We start from the raw sequence: 12260 nt of genomic DNA, 5'->3' as shown, positions 1-12260 counted from the left end.
TATCCCTACTTTCTTGAGATTTTTTTTTTTTTATCAAGAAAGCATGCTATATTTTGTCAAATGCTTCCTCTGCCTCTATTGAGAGGATCGTGTAGTTCTTGTCCTCTCTTTTATTGATGTAATGAATCACATTGATTGTTTTGCTGATATTGAACCAGCCCTGCATCCCACTTGGTCGTGGTGAATAATTTTTTTTTTTAATGTATTGTTGGATCTGGTTGGCTAATATCTTGTTGAGGATTTTTACATCCATGTTCATCAGGGAAATTGGTCTATAGTTCTCCTTTTCAGTGGGGTCTTTAGTTTTGGAATCAAGGTAATGCTGGCTTCACAGAAAGAGCTTGAAAGTTTTCCTTCCATTTATATTTTTTGGAACAGCTTTGAGAGGATAGATGTTAACTCTTCCTTAAATGTTTGGTAGAACTACCCTGGAAAGCCATCTGGTGCTGGACTCTTGTTTTGGGGAGATTTTTGATTACTAATTCGATTTCTTTACTGGTTATTGGTCTGTTCAGATTTCCTACTTCTTTCTGTTTCAGTTTTGGTAGTTTATATGTTCCTAGGAATTTGTCCATTTCTTCCAGATTGCTCATTTTATTGGAGTATAATTGCTCATAATATTCTGTTATTATTGTTTTTATTTCTGCTGTGGTGGTTGTGATTTCTCCTCTTTCATTCTTGATTTTATTTATTTGGGTCCTTTCCTTTTTCTTTTTGATGAAACTGACTAGTGGCTTATCAATTTTGTTAGTTCTTTCAAAGAATCAGCTTCTTGTTTCATTGATCTGTTCTACTGGTTTTTTTTGTTTTTGGTTTTTTTTTTTTTTGATAGCATTGATTTCTGCTCTAATCTTTATTATTTCCTGTCTTCTGCTGGTTTTGGGTTTTATTTACTGTTCTTTTCCCAGCTCTTTAAGGTGTAAGCTTAGGTTGTGTATCTGAGACCTTTCTTTTTTAGAAAGGCCTGGATTGCTATATACTTTCCTCTTATGACCGCCTTTGCTGCATCCCAGAGGTTTTGGGCTGTGGCGTTATCATGTTCATCAGCTTTAAGGTACTTTTTAATTTCCTCTTTAACTTCTTGGTTAGCCCATTCATTCTTTAGTCTGATGTTCCTTAGTCTCCAAGTATTTGTTACCTTTCCAAATTCTTTCTTGTGGTTGATTTCGAGCTTCATAGCATTGTGGTCTGAAAATATGCACAGTATGATCTTGATATTTTTGTACTTGTTGAAGGCTGATTTGTGTACCAGTATGTGATCTATTCTGGAGAACCTTTCATGTGCATTGGGGTAGAATGTAATGCTGCTGCTGTAGGATGAAATGTTCTGAATATATCTGTTAAGTCTATCTCATCCAGCGTGTCATTCTAAGGCATTGTTTCCTTGTTGATTTTCTTTTTAGATGATCTGTCCATTGGTATAAGTGGGGTGTTGAAGTCCCCTACTATTATGGTTTTATTATCAATTAGTTTTTTTATGATTGTGATTAATTTATTTATATATTTAGGTGTTCTACATTTGAAACTTAAATGTTTACAATTGTTAGGTCTTCTTGGTGGATAGACCCCTTAGTTATGATATAATGCCCTTCTTCATCTCTTGTTACAGTTGTTATTTTAAAATCTAGATTGTATATATAAGTCTGATATAAGTATATGTCTGATATAAGTATGGCTACTCTGGCTTTCTTTTGTTGACTATTAGCATGATAGATGGTTCTCCATCCTTATACTTTCAATCTGAAGGTGTCTTTAGGTGTAAAGTGGGTCTCTTGTAAACAGCATATAGATGGATCTTGTTTTCTTATCCATTCTGTTACCCTATGTCTTTTGATTGCAGCATTTAGTCCATTGACGTTTTGAGTGAGTATTGAAAGATATGAATTTATTGCCATTATGTTATGTTTCTTACAGAGGTGGAGTTTCTGGTGGTGTTCTCTGGTCCTTTCTAGTCTTAGTTGCTTTTGGTCTATTTTTGTTGTTGTTGTATTTTGTTTTGTTTTGTCTTTTCTCCCCTCAGAGAGTCCCCCTTAAAATTTCTTGCAAGGCTGGTTTAGTGGTCACAAACTCCTTTAATTTTTGTTTGTCTGGGAAACTTTTAATCTCTCCTTCTATTCTGAATGACGGCCTTGCTGGATAAAGAATTCTTGGCTGCATATTTTTCCTATTCAGTACATCTTCTGGCCTGACAAGTTTCTGTGGATAGGTCTGCTGCAAACCTGATCTGTCTTCTCTTGTAGGTTAAGGACTTCTTTTTCCCTTGCTGCTTTCATGATTTTTTTTCTTACCTAAGTATTTTGTGAATTTGACTATGCTATGACTTGTTGATGGTCAATTTTTGTTGAATCCAATGGGAGTCCCCTGTGCTTCCTGGATTTTGATGTCTGTGTCTTTCCTCAGGTTAGGAAAGTTTCCCCTTATGATTTACTCACATAACCCTTCTACCCCTTTCTCTCTCTCTTCATCTTCTGGGGCCCTTATGATTCTGATGTTGTTCCTTTTTAATGAGTCACTGATTTCTCTAATTCTTTTTTTTTAATATTTATTTATTTTTGAGAGAGAGCGAGAGAGTGTGAGTGAGCATGGAGGAGGGGCAGAGAGAGAGGGAGACAGAATCCCACGCAGGCTCCAGACTTTAAGCTGTCAGTACGGAGCCCCATGCAAGACTTGAACCCATGAACTGTGAGATCATGACCTGAGTTGAAGTCGGATGCTTAAGCAACTGAGCCACCCACACGCCCCTGATTTCTCTTATTCTTAAATCGTGCTCTTTTGCCTTAGTCTCCCTCTTTTTTCCTGCTTCATTATTCTCCGTAAGTTTGTCCTCTATATCGCTGATTTACTGCTCCACCTTATCCATTCTTGCCACCATGGCATCCATTTGAGATTGCAGCTCAGTTATAACCTTTTTTATTTCATCCTGACTAGCTTTTACTTCATGTATCTCCACAGAAAGGGCTTCTAATCTATTTTTGACCCCAGCTAGTATTCTTATTATCGTGATTCTAAATTCTGGTTCAGACATCTTGCTTGTATCTGTGTTGATTAACTCCCTGGCTGTCATTTCTTCCTTTGGGGTGTCATTTGGGGTGAATTCCTTCGTTTTGTCATTTTGAAGGAAGAAAAGGAATTAATAAGATAAAAAAAATTAAAATTAAAAATTAAAAACAACACATGCACAAACACAAAATCAAATAAATGATGCTCGATCTTAAGATCCTAGGTGTGTTTTGTTCTGGGTGTTGAAAGGAGCTTGATAAAGTAGAGAAAAGGGGGAAAAAGAAAAAGAAATATAATGAAATGGAATAAAATGAAATGATGTAAGTAAAATAGAAATTGAAAACTTTACAAAAAAGTAAAAACATAGTAGAAAAAATTAAAATATTTTAGGAATGTTTTTAATATTTTATTTTATTATTGAGACAGCGAGAAACAGAGCATGAGTGAGGGAGGGTCAGAGAGAGAGGGAGACATGCTTCAGGCTCTGAGCTGTCAGCACAGCACAGGTGACTGTGGACATGTATCCAGCCATGCCCAAGTTGTTCCTCCTTCCCCACTATTGAGTTATGGGAGCCAACAAATTCACTTTGGGCTTAAGCCAGTTGAGTCAGCACAGCTGACAGCTCAGAGCCTGATGCGGGGCTCGAACCCACAAACTGTGAGATCGTGACCTGAGCCGAAGTCAACCGTTAGCCAACTGAGCGCCCCCCCTCCCCCCGGCGCTCCTAAATAAAAATATTTTTAATAAAAATTGAAAATAAAAATAGGGGCGCCTGGGTGGCTCAGTCGGTTAAGCGTCCGGCTTCGGCTCAGATCAGATCTCGCGGTTCGTGGGTTCGAGCCCTGCGTCGGGCTCTGGGCTGACAGCTAGCTCAGAGCCTGGAGCCTGTTTCAGATTCTGTATCTCCCTCTCTCTCTGACCCTCCCCTGCTCGCACTGTTTCTCTCTGTCTCTCAAAAATAAATAAAAAGCATTTAAAAAAATTAAAAAAAAATAAAAGTTTCTCTCTGTAATCAAGAAAAAGAAAAGAAATGAAAAAGAAAAAAAATGAAAATTGAATACATGGACCAGCGAACAGACTGAAATACGATTGAAATTACAACGTTTTTTTCCCCTAAAAGTTACACTGTGAAGCACTTTGTAGTCTGTACACTGAGCAGGCTATGAGACTTGAATTCCTAGAGTAAGGTAGGCCCAATTGGGTGGGGCTTAGTGTAATGGCTTAGTTCTCCACTAGATGGTGCTGCTTAGCTTACTTGGGTGGATTATTGTGGCGCTTGTGGGTGTGTATGCTCATGCCCCAGAGGGGTGAAAATGGCATCACCCAGCTACCCAGGCTCTAGTATCAGAACTCTGTTCTCCCCAATCAGTAATTGTGCACCTATCCTTTGTCTCGGGCTTCCATCCACTCCCTGCTTTTACACTGTCTGTGATGACCAAGCCACCAGGTTGCCAGGCGGCACCTCCCTCCTAAATTTTATCTCAGATGCAGCTGTGTTTCCCTCATTTCTAAGGAACTGCAGCTTTGACCCATTCTGACTCTCTGCAGGAGAGTTTTACCGACCAATGGCCGGCTGCGACCTGTACCCAGGAACATTCACTGGACCATGCTGCTGCTGAGGCCCAGAGACTGCAGCTGGGTGCCAGCCTGCCCCAGAAAAAGTTCAACGATTTTGTGGTAGCAGTGTTTCAGGGATTATGGAAAGTCACAACCTACCTCTGGCACTGGGCTTCACCCTTAGTCAACTTTGCTCCAGCACCAGCGAATGTAGTTGTTCTCTGGGGTCTGCTGGGACCTTTGCCTGTGGGGAGCTGCACAGCCTCTACCAAATGTCCTCCCAGCAGGGGAGCTGCTTCCCCTCATGTGCCCTGAGGACCCCCCAGACTTCACTCTGCTCCTGGGGATTCGCCCTTCCCTCCAGAGCACTGCCAGGTATTGTTCTGTGGAGTTTCAGACTCTGGGCTCCCCCTGTTTATAGAGTCTTAATGGAACTTAAGCCCTCTCCTTCCTCCTTTCTCCCATTTTAGTTCAGTCCCTGTGGCTGCTTCCACTTTCCCACGTTCTCTTCAGCTGCTTTTGGGGGCGTGCTTTTCCCCTGTACTCTCCCCTGCCCCTCTCTCCGTCCTCTCTGCAAGCAAAAACAGCTCCCTGCCCTCCAGGGCTTCTCTCTCCACCGGTTCACCTCTCCATGCCATGCCGTGTACCTGCTGAGTTCTGTGGTTCAGATTGTGCAGACTGTTGTGTTAATCCTTAAATCAGTTTTCTAGGTGTGCAGGATAGTTTAGTGTTGATCTGGCTGTATTTCATGAGCGCAAGCCGGAAAAAACCTCCATGCTATTCTGCCATCTTGTCACTCCTTTTTTTTTTTTTTTAAATAGGCTTCATGCCCAGTACAAAGCCCACTGCAGGGCCTGAACCCACACCCATGAGATCAAGACCTGAGCAGAGATCAAGAGTCAGACGCTCAGCCAACTGAGGCATCCAGGCGCCCTGCTATACTCTTTTTTGTTTTCTTTAAGGAATTCCTCTCCCATCTCATGTGGTTTGGTGGGTCTGTCAACTACAGTGCTCTGATCAGGGTACTCCATTTTCTGGCCACTATAATATATTGAAGAACTGAGTATGTGTTATAAGCACAGTTAGTCGGAGCTTTTCATGAGATTTGCTGTTAGGAGAAAGAGGGCCTCGTTTTATTTATTTATTTTTTCTAACATTACAAAAAAGTTTTTTTTAATGTTTATTTTTGGAGAGAGACAGAGCATGAGCATGGGAGGGGCAGAGAGAGAGAGGGAAACAGAGTATTCGAAGCAGGTTCCAGGCTCTGAACTGTCAGCATAGAGCCCAACGTGGGTTTGGAACTCAGATGAGATCATGATCTGAGCCAAAGTCAGACACCCAACCGACTGAGCCACCCAGGTGCCCCAAGATTTTGTTTTTAAGTAATCTCTACACACAACGTGGGGCTTGAACTTAAAACTCAAGATCAAGAGTCACATGCTCTACGACTGAGCCAGCCAGGCTCGCCAGAGGGCCTCTGTTTTAGATTGCTCACTATAAAAATGTAGACTTGAGGCTTCTAGGGCCCATTATTTTCTGCTGCTTGAAGAGTAACTATCTATAACAAGATTGAAGCACTCTAAAAAGAATTTAAAGTTGAATTAAGAGATGGAGATAACATCATTTGAAGCTCTATATCCATATTTTAGTAGACTAAAATACATTTTTAATGGACCTAATTATATGTTATGACAAACTTAACTTTTTGCTTAAACTACTTTAAGTTGGGTTTTTGTCATTTGCAATGAAAAGAGCTCTGAATAATAATTATTGTATTATTATGTCCATTTTGCAAATAAGGAAACTAAGACCCAGAAAGATTAAGTTTTCCAAGGTCTCCCAGCTTATAAGTGGCAGAACATTGGTATTTGGAGCAAACTCTGATACACCATCCTTAGGTGTCCATCCACCTATTCATTTATTTATTTGACTGCCATTCAGTGGCACCAAAGGCCCTAAGACACCAAAGGCAATAAGCATTATCTCACTTGCTAACTCTAATTCTGAGGCTGGGTGTGGGTCAGCGGTTGGCAAATGCTTTCTATAAAGGTCCAGATAGTAAATATTTAGGGTTTTGTTGGCTATACTGTCTCTGTAGTGACCATTGAACTTTGTTCTTGTAGCAAAGGAACAATATGTGTTCCATATGGTGTTGAAGGAGCAACAGACAATATGTAAATGAACAGGCCTGGCTCTATTCCAGTAAAACTTTATTTACAAAAACAGGGGACAGGCTGTCTCTATCCCCTGGGTCATAGTTTGCTAATCCCTGGTCTGGATCAGTATTGTTGGGAACATGAGTAGGAAGTGGAACATGCATGCCTGGCATTTGTTCTTACTGGTTGAGCAAAAAACATCAGATTTTAATATTCAAACTTTTGTGTTTGAATCTAGCTTTATGACCTTGGACAAATGAGGGAAGAGATGATAGTTTCCATACCTGTAAAATAGAAATAATATATATCTTGTGTGAGGTAGTACATGTGCCTGACTCACAGTGGGCACTAAGTGAGGGTTAGGTCCATCTCTGTTTCTCATTTATCACCTACCATGTATTATTAGTATTAGGAGACTTCTCTTTATGGTGTCCTAGGATGTGGTGAGGACAGTTCAAGCTGGCTTGCTGAGTTCAGAAGTCCAGGTCCTAAGAATGAGCTTTCATACAAGTTATATAGGTAGAGCTTTGCAAACTCCAAATTTCTCTTTTTAACAGTTCTATCCCAACTCTAATCTTCATTGTTCCAAACCTAAAACTACTCTAGTACCCAGTCAACAAGCCCTATTAGACCTAGAAGCAATTCAGTCTCTCTCTATTTATTTATTTATTTTGAGAGAGAGAGAGAGAGAGAGAAAGCACGCACAGAAGAGAAGAGCAGAGAGAGAGAGAGAGAGGGGGGGGGGAGAGAGAATCCCAAGGAGGATCCATGCTGTCAGTGCAGAGCCCGACATGGGGCTAGATCTCACAAACTGTGAGATCAAGACCTGAGCCAAGATCAAGAGTCAGACACTCAACTGACTGAGCCGCCCAGGCGCTCCAAGCCTCCCTCTTTTATATTACTCAGGATATCACCCTCTTCCCCAGGTGACTATCCAAACTATTTCTTCCAAACAAATGCTCCTTTCTTTTTTTTTCTTTAAAAAATTTTTTTTAAGTTTATTTTATTTTGAGAGACAGACTATAGGAGGGGCAGAGAGAGAGGGAGAGAGATAGAATCCCAAGCAGGTTCTTCACTGTCAATGCAGAGTCTGATGTGGGGCTTGAACCCACAAATCATGAGATCATGACCGGGGCTGAAACCAAGAGCCAGTTGCTCAACCTACTGAACCACCAAGGCACCCCACAAATGCTCATTTCTAGGAAAAAAGATTGTGTTCATGTGTGTTTGTGTGTCTGTGTGTTTGTGACTGTATGTTGAATTGTGTGTGTCTGATATGCCCTCATGTCCATATTGTGATTATAAGATTAAATGTCTGTGGTGTGTCCTTTGATGAATATGAGTGATTGACTATGTGCCTGTGTATATGTATGTGGGTATGGACATATGTAGGTGGATGAGGGTGTTGGCTCTTTGTGTGTGGGTGTGTATTCAGGCTGGTTCAGTCCATCCATTTGTGGTTTCCAACCTCACAGGACCTGCAGGGAGCATCTATTGCAGGGGGAAAGGGAGGCTGGGCTCCAAACCTCATGGGGCCTCTAGAGGGCGTCTAGTGTATACAGAAAATGCAAATGTGTGGCTTCTGGCCTGTGGAGTCAAGGGCTTTGGCCTGAGGAGGCTAAGCTGTCTTGTTCCAGAAAGGAGCTGGAAATGAGCAAGAAACCAAATGACTCAGCCCCTGAAAGTCCCTGATCCTGGGAAGGGGTCTGCTTCACCCCTCATCCTTCTCCAAACCTTTTGTCCTATCCAGAGGGTCCTGGCCCTGCCAGAGGGGCAGAGCTTAGCCCTTCAGTTTCAGAGTGTGGGTGGAACATTGCACAGGACTTCCGGAGATGACAGGACATCAGGATGGGGAGAAGTCTTGAACAAGAGTACACCCCTTCCTACCTCCTGCCCTCTGGAGCTTGAAGTAACACCACTAACCAGGGTTTCCTGAGCACCCCCTCTCCTTCATTTCCGGCAGTTTGGGCTACTCCTGGCCTCAAGGCTCCTGGTCCTGGACTGAGCTTGCTTGGGAGAAGTGTAGGAAACAAGGGCGCCTGAACCCAGAGCAGAAAGTGATCTATGTGGCTGGAGATAAAGAGCCCTGGGGGCTCAGAGAGAAGGCAGAGGAGGCTGCATGGAGGAGGGATCTCTGCAGAGCCTCGAGTGTGGGTGAGGCTGGAGGGAGGATATTCCAGGTAGAATAAACAAGAAGTACAAAGGCTCAGAGGAGAGACACGGGGTTGGGATTAATCCCAATGTGGGTGAGGAAGGGGAAGGGCAAATGGTGAGAGAGGCTCTGTATGTGTGGGGAATACCTGGGGTACTTGGGGCACTTTCTCCTGGTGATGTCATGTCTGGTGGTCAAAGTTAATGGAAGACCCTTGTGACTTTAATCAGGCAGGACCACTAGGGGCTTGTCTTCCTTGGGTATGAAGGTTTGGTTCCCTTAGCAGTCATAGGATGTCAACCAGGTGAACTACCAGTTGGAGGTAGAGAATCATAGAGGAAGTGTGGTGAACATAATTCTAAAATTCCTGCCCCCTGGTGTGTCTGCCCTGTATCTCCTTGTTTTGAAGAAATCCCCTTGACCTCTAGACCTGTGAGTATGATGGGATATCACTCATGGGATTAGGTTATGATATATGGCAAAATGGTAGGATTTTGCAGATATAAGTAAGGTCCCTAATCAGTTGACTTTGAGTTCACCAAAAGGGAGATTACCCTGGATGGGTCTGACCTAATCTGGTGAGCCCTTTAAGAAAGTGTCTAGAGGGGCGCCTGGGTGGCTTAGTCGGTTGGGCGGCTGACTTCAGCTCAGGTCATGATCTCAGGTTTGTGGGTTCAAGCTGCATGTTGGGCTCTGTGCTAACAGCTCAGAACCTGGAGCCTGCTTCTGATTCTGTGTCTCCTTCTCTCTCTGACCATCCCCCACTCACACTCTGTGTTTCTCTCTCTCAAAAATAAATAAAAATGTTTTAAAAAATTAAAAAAAAAAAAAGAAAGTGTCTAGAGGCACCTGGGTGGCTTAGTCAGTTGAGTGCTGGACTCTTGATTTTGGCATAGGTCATGATCTCACAGTTCCTGAGATTTAGTCCTGCATTAGGCTCCACACTGATAGCTAATAGTGTGGACCCTGCTTGGGGTTCTCTCTCTCCTCTTTCTCTGCCCCTCCCCCTGCTCACACACACTCTCTCTCAAAATAAATAAATGTTTTTTAAAAAGTGTCTAGAGGTAAGAAATAAGAAGCAGCCTTAAAAAATTTTTAAAAGAGATGCCTGGCTGACTCAGTTGGGAGAGCATGTGACTCGATCTCAGGGTCATGAGTTCAAGCCCCACATGTAGCGTAGAGTTTACTTTAAAAAAAAGAAAAGAAAGAAGCAGCAGCAAATGCTGTCATGTTGTCTTTGAAGAAACAAACCACCATGTTGAAGAGAGGGCCATGTGGCAGGCAGCTAAAGGAGCTCACGCCCTCAGTTCTACAAGCAAAACTGCCAATACTTTGTGAGTTTGAAAGAGGACTCTGAATCTGAAATGAATTTGCAGTCCTGACTGACACCTAAGTCCAGTTTGGTGAAACCCTGAACAGAGGATCCAGTCAACATGTACTTGGACTCTTGGCCTCCATAAATAATAAATTTGGATTGTTTGAAGCTGCTAAATTTGTGGTGATCTGTCACACAGCAATAAAAAACTAGTATGAGAAGGAAGCACATAATAAATGCCAATTAAGCCTCAGGGCTATTTTCATAACTGTTGACTATAGCTTTTAACCATATTTTCCTCCTGGTTTTGAAATGTCCCCATTTCTTTAACTGACTCCCCTTTTCTTTCATCCTTCTTTATTCCATTCTTGAAGATAGATTGTTGTGATGATATTATTACTACTCACAAAGAGGCTGATTTATTTCTCCTCCTGGCATTTGCTCCCTTAAAGTTAAGCATGGTTATATAACCCACTTTGACCAACGAAATGTGTATAAAAATGTCATGTGTCATTGTAGATAGAGTGTTTAAACAAGAGTTCCTCTGGCTGTTTTTCCTGGCTGCAATGATCATGGAAACATGTGTTGAAATGAAGAAACATACTGAGAGATCAAGGCAGCCTGGAATGTGAGCCACCACATGGAACACAGCTGTGCTAAAGTCCCGCCTAGACCCACAGCAGGCTTGATGTGCATGGGGAATAGACTTTTGTTGTGTTAAGGTACTCAGATTTGGTGTCATTTGTTATTTCAGCATAACCCAGCCTATCCTAACCAATCAGGTGTGTTGGTGATGGTTATGAGGATTTGTAGAAGAGAGAGAAGTTCATTACAAACTAGAAGAATAGATGCCACCCTGAGATCTTGGATTTAGAGTTGGATTTTTGCTATGGACTGAATTGTGTCCCCTGAATATTCATATGTTGAAGCCCTTACCCTCAGTGTGACTATCCGGAGATAGGGTCTTTAGGAATTAATTTAGGTTAAATGAGGTCCAAAGGTAGGGCCTTCATCTGATAAGACTGTGGCCTTTTAAGAAGAGAAAAAGAGGGATGGCTGGGGACTCAGTTGGTTGGGTGTCTGATTCTTGATTTCAGCTCAGATCATGATCTCATGGTTTGTGGGTTTGAGCCCTGCGTCAGGCTCTGCCCTGACAGTGTGGAGCCTGCTTGGGATTCTCTCCCTGCCCCCCATCTGTCTCTGCCCCTCCTCCCCCCCCCAAAGTAAATAAATAAGCTTTAAAAAACATTAAAAAAAAAGAGAGATCACTGTGTCATGGGACATAGTGAGAAGGCAGTCATCATCAAGATAGGTAGAGAGCTCTCACCAGCTCTCAACAGAAATTTGCTATGCTGGCACCTTGATCTTGAACTTGTAATCTATAGAACTATGAGAAAATAAATGTCAGCTGATTAAGCTACCCAGACAATGGCATTTTATTATGGAAGACCAACCTGCCTAAGACAGTTGTGGTAATTGCTAAAGCTCTGAACAGTCTCTCTTTGGGGAGAGACTTTTGGTTATATAGCAAAAGTGATATAATATTAGATGATATCCTTAAATTTTTAAGAAGGTTAGGGTTTAGGATAAAGGGTGTATGTTGATATATAGCCAGAGGATAGACTATAGAGGTATTTGTCATTGTTTTCACTGCCCACAACCATAACTCTTTCCTATATTTGAGGAATTTCCCATTACATTAGTTTTAGTCAGCCAATAGTTACTTTCCATCATGAAATACCCAAAGGTCACAGACTAATTCTTCTCGACCCTTTGGGCGCATAACTTAGGCTTAGCCAATCAGAAAAGCCTTACAAAATTGTGAGTAGGAAGAGAGTAGTAATGCAAAGGAACAGGATTAGTAGAGAATCTATTTTGATAGTGGTAGGAATGGTGGCAGAGGTGGTGTGTGTTTTCCAGGGGCACTGTAGCTGTGATTCCAAATGTAGAATCTGGCAAGCTGATCACTAGACATTTGTGGGGCTTGAAGCAACAGTACAAATGAAGGCCAACATACCATGTATATAAATATTTAAAAGTTATAAATCAAATAAAATATATCTTTCTTACTGCTTTGAA

This window comes from Suricata suricatta, chromosome 13 (assembly GCF_006229205.1).
Source record: "Suricata suricatta isolate VVHF042 chromosome 13, meerkat_22Aug2017_6uvM2_HiC, whole genome shotgun sequence".
Classification (NCBI taxonomy): Eukaryota; Metazoa; Chordata; class Mammalia; order Carnivora; family Herpestidae; genus Suricata; species Suricata suricatta.
This window is presented reverse-complemented; position numbering follows the sequence as displayed.